General features: G+C 33.3%; 1 long non-coding RNA gene across 4 annotated transcripts; it reads left to right on the top strand.

Annotated features, from left to right (window-relative positions):
* Positions 1-1,223: 1,223 nt before the first annotated feature.
* On the top strand, positions 1,224-3,314 carry LOC145099617 (uncharacterized). 4 transcript variants are annotated; one of them, XR_013704637.1, is made up of 4 exons: positions 1,224-1,463; positions 1,571-1,656; positions 2,566-2,617; positions 2,705-3,314. It is a non-coding gene; the product is annotated as an uncharacterized LOC145099617 (long non-coding RNA). The 4 variants fall into 4 exon arrangements; XR_013704638.1 differs by lacking the exon at positions 2,566-2,617 and having other exon boundaries at positions 2,844-3,314; XR_013704636.1 differs by lacking the exon at positions 2,566-2,617.
* The last annotated feature ends 1,574 nt before the right edge of the window (positions 3,315-4,888 follow it).

Here is a 4,888-nt window from a genome sequence, read left to right as displayed (position 1 = left end):
GGAAAGACCTCCAAAAGAAATGTAATGCTTCCAATTGATTTTATAATCGTAAGATGAGCAATTTGGCTAGTGGGAGATCTGAGGTTGATGTTTTACAATCTTGACTAAGCGAGTATCGGAGGACTATAAATCAAAAAAAAAATTCCTCATCAGCAACGTTGAGAGTGGTTGAAAGACAATGCGAAATAGGCACTAGTTACAAAAGTTGGTGAAGACTCCCCACCTCCTTCTTCAAAACGAAGCAAATCATCTTCATCCAATTCTTACACAACATCTTCCGATCCACAATATTCTCTTGGATTGACCCCCCCCCCCCCAACAACATTCAGGAAAAGAAAAGGAAAGAAAGTTGCATCGACATCGTCAATAGAAAATAAAATGTTTATCTCGTCAAATATATTGCCGGCATCAAGACTGCAACCAAAACAAAGGCGAAATAGAGAAAACGGTACCGAGAACAAAAATTATGCATTCTCGAAGCTAATGAAGAACAAAAAGATCAACTGTTGGATCGGGAGATAGAGAACCAAGATATGAAGTATTTTCTCCGACCGCATGATCACTTGACTGGAGGTATTTTGTGCACGGTGCTTGAAAGGAAACAACAATTTGCAACTAAGTATGGTAGGGAGTTTCAGAACCTATGAAGTTCAAAATGCCAATATCATTTGACTGGAGAATCTTTCTCTTTATTATTGTGTTTTTTTTTTTTTTTTTTATTTTTTTTTATTAAGATTCTCTATATGTACCCTTTGTTTCATTATATATATATATATATATATATATATATATATATATATATATATATATATATATATATATATATATATATATATCCTCTTTAATAAATGAAAGTTTTTTTTGCCACATGTCAATCTTTCATGAGTTTTGACACTTGTCATTTTATAGTAATTTTGAAATAAATATTATTCACTTGTCAATTTTTAGTTTGTTTCAATTTTTAAATTAAAATCATATATGTATATATGTAAAGTATTAAATATCATATATATGATATTAAATTATAATAAATACATTTCTTCTTTTGTTATTTTAAAGTTATACATTAAAAAATATTTTCTGTTTACATTTTAATATATATTTTTTTTAAATCAACTATATATATATATATATATATATATATATATATATATATATATATATATATATATATATATATATATATATATAACATACTCACCATTTCTTGAAAAGGTACAAAACATAATACAAAATTTACAATCATTTTATACTTGATGTTTACTCCGCATAAAACTTGTAACGCTTCTCTAGCCTGACTTACGATTCAACCCCGGCCCACTCCACCAACCATAAACCCTAAACGGAGAGCCTCACTGATTTCATCCTCATTTCTCTGATGCCATCGTTGCTCCCTCCACACGCACAAGACAGAGAAAGAGAGTGCGTTTTTAATCGTTATCTTGCCTCATTTGCCCCCATTGGTAATCATCATTTCTATCACACACTCTGACTTTGTTTTTTACTCGATTCATTCAAAAATTTATGTATATATATGCTTCCAGTCACATTTCATTTGAAAACTGAACAGCTGAAACCACGCATACATGTCGATGGCGTGCATGAAGTTAGGATCTAAATCAGCGGTTTTCATCTCGATCAGGACGAAAAAACCTTGTTAGTCGTTCTTCTGTTTTTCGTTCGTTATGTGTTTAAATTTCACGTTAATAGTAAATATTGATTCATAATTTTTATCGATATCAACATTTGGAATTCTTCCATTTCTATAGTTTGTTTTTGTCCCCAATCGTGAAATCTCGACGCACTTTTACTGGGTTTTTTGATTTTGGGATGTAAATTGTTTTCTGGGTTTGTTTTGTTACCCATATTCATAACTGAATCCTGAGTATTAATTAATCTGTTTGAAGTGTTTTGCTTTAATTCCATGATGACTGTTTAAGCATCGTTCTCGATGTTTTTTTGGATGTGGGCCTAATATTAATACTTTGTGTGAACGAATAATAATGCAGTAAATTAAACATCTGGGAAAAACTCATTAATGGAAGAAGTTATTGCCCTAATTTTAAAAGTAGACCTACATTTTGAAATCCAAGGGTCAAAACAAGTACTTTTAGACGTTAAAATTGATATGGAATTCTCTCATATTTTCAGTAAAATTTTGTTAACTGTATTAAGCTTATAAGAATCATCATGCGTAGTAAGAAAGCTTGTGTCAAATTCGTAACAAAATTTCACATTAATATTTGCAAGACTTCTTCTGGCCTTCCGAGTGATTTTACCATTGAAGTTGGAGACATTTCATTCCATCTTCACATGGTAGGCCGTCACTTGCTTTATTAGTATCAATATCCTATACACAGTTTGTGCCTTTTAATGTATCTATTTGTGTATTTTTGTATGTATATGTGTGTATATGTATGTGAATGATTTTGTTTGTATATATATGTGTGTATGTGTATTTTTTATGACCAGTTGTGTGTATATATGTATATTTGACTATCTATATGTCATTGTGTGTACGTGTATTTTTCAATGACTATTTGTATGCCATTTTTTTTTTCATAGATGCGAATTTTTACAAAATTATTGGTGGGAATCCTCAAATGCCTTTCATGATGTAAAAATTTTCATGGTGACACATATTTATATCCATATGACATGATTGTTGTTTTCTGTAATCTTGATTGTTGGTTTATATATGCAGGGGTAGAATGAAGGTAAACGGCAGTTTTAATGCAACCCAATAGTTCACTCATGATATATTTCGTAAACATGTCTTTCATTTTGGCAGAGGATACTTTTAAGTATGATTATGCTAATGTTTTATAATGTTTTTTGTTCAGGGTTTGTGGTTGATTCCTCCTTTAGACTTTCATTAGGAGGGCAAGCTATATATTGAGAGATTACTAATAATTTCAAATGTTAACAAAAACCGATTAGTTTTTTGGCTTCTTTGGACCCTTTTCGGGTTCTTCCATTCAACAGTAAACCATATGATGTGACAAAAGATTTCTGAAGTTTCTTCCCAAAAAACCATTTTACATGTCATTCCCACTTCTTCCTCAACACGATTATAAGCCCTGCTCTTACTATTCAAAAGCTAACAACTTAGTTGCTTCGGTGCTGATGTGAGATGGTGTGAATTTAATGATTATTTGATGTGATAATGTAAAATTACTAGAATTTCATATTTTTTAGAATGAATGTTGATTATTGTGTCTGTCTGTTCTGCAATGGCGATTGTATTATTCGTCAAGTTGGGTTTTTAGGTCTGTAAACCACAATATATTTTAAGTATTTTGGAATTGGTGACATGAGTCAAATTTTTTTTTGAATGGCGGAATTTGATATATATAAAAAACTAGCAAGAAGCTAGAGAAAGAAAGTCATCACAAGAAATTACAAGCAGAAGATGATTATGTAACCATGAGGTCCAACTAATTTTAGCATTTCTATACGTATTAGAAATCCAAAAAAAGGATCTATCAATGACCTCATCTAAAATAAAAGATTTCTTGGGAAGAGCCGTTCCAAAAATGATGGAATTACGAAAATTCCATAAACACCATAATGTAGTGATAATGACCGCATCAAAGGCTTGACGTTGCCTTCTTTTTAACGAAAGAGAATCATGCCACGAAAGAAGGTGATCAATAGAACACCGGGGAGGAGTTTGGACACCCTACCAAATAGCAACACAAGTCCAAATCTCAATCAGTTGATTACAACCAACAAAAAGATGATCAATAGATTCAACGGTATTGGAGTATACCGGACAAAGGACCGAATCCATAGTGATTCCACGAAGAGAAAGAATCTCTCTAGATGAGATCCTTCGAAGCTGCAGTCTCCAAATGAAAATATTCACTTTGATTGGCACCCAGGAACTCCAACGGGTCTCAGAACTCCCCGACGATAACATATGAGTGTCCAAATAAGATCTGAGAGAAGAAACATAAAAGGAATCAGAGGCAGCTATAGTCCATCCCAAACGATCCGGATGGGAATGAAGAATGACATCCTGCATCAAAGAAGTAAAATCAACCCATTGAGATTCCTCAATGCCTCCTCTAGGAGTTCGCCTGAGAAGAAGAGCAGAGTCCCATACAAGAAGAACTCTATCACGAACCGTGAGCGATTTATGGGGATCAAGAGCAAAAATCATGTGAAAAGAAGCAGTTAGGGGAACAACACCCTTCCACACATCTCGCCAGAAAGAAGTTCTATTCCCATCACCCACCCTAATAGGGCAGAATTGTTGGAGATCAAGACGACGGTTTTTAAGCTGGACCAACATCCGAATAACACCATTCCAAGGACTAATGGACCCTCTCCTCTGAGAAAGGGAGCTGCAAACACCATCAGGACCATAAATAGTTTTGACAACTTTAACCCAAATCAAGTATGGGTTGTGAAAAAATCTCCAGCGCCATCTGAAAAGAAGAGCCCAATTGAAGGAAAACAAACTACCAATACCAAGCCCCCCTTCTGGTTTTCGAGTTAAAACTTTGTCCCACCATAACCAATGCATGCATTTCTCATCTAAGTCAGAACCCCAAAAAAATCTAGCCCGGAATGTTAACAACTGAGATCGGAACCATGAAGATAGACATGAGATAACTGCCGAGACTTCCAAAAACAGACTTGATCAGTGACATGATTCAAATTACTATCTAAATTGGTGGAAGGGTATACATAATCTTCATGTGGCTGCTGAAATTTGTTCTTTTTTTATTTTGAAATTTCATTGAGATTGGTGTTTGTATTGTAAGTATCTTTAGAACTTCATTTTATTTTCTATTATATAAAAATATATCTAACTTGGTGGCTGTACGTTAGTAGCTTCCATATTGATGTGTCATACTTATTTTTTTAATAGTCTTTTACT

This window comes from Lactuca serriola, chromosome 1 (assembly GCF_051521515.1).
Source record: "Lactuca serriola cultivar US96UC23 chromosome 1, Lser_US96UC23_V15, whole genome shotgun sequence".
Lineage (NCBI taxonomy): Eukaryota > Viridiplantae > Streptophyta > Magnoliopsida > Asterales > Asteraceae > Lactuca > Lactuca serriola.
Note: the sequence above shows the minus strand (reverse complement) of the source record. Positions and strands in the feature narration are given on the sequence as shown.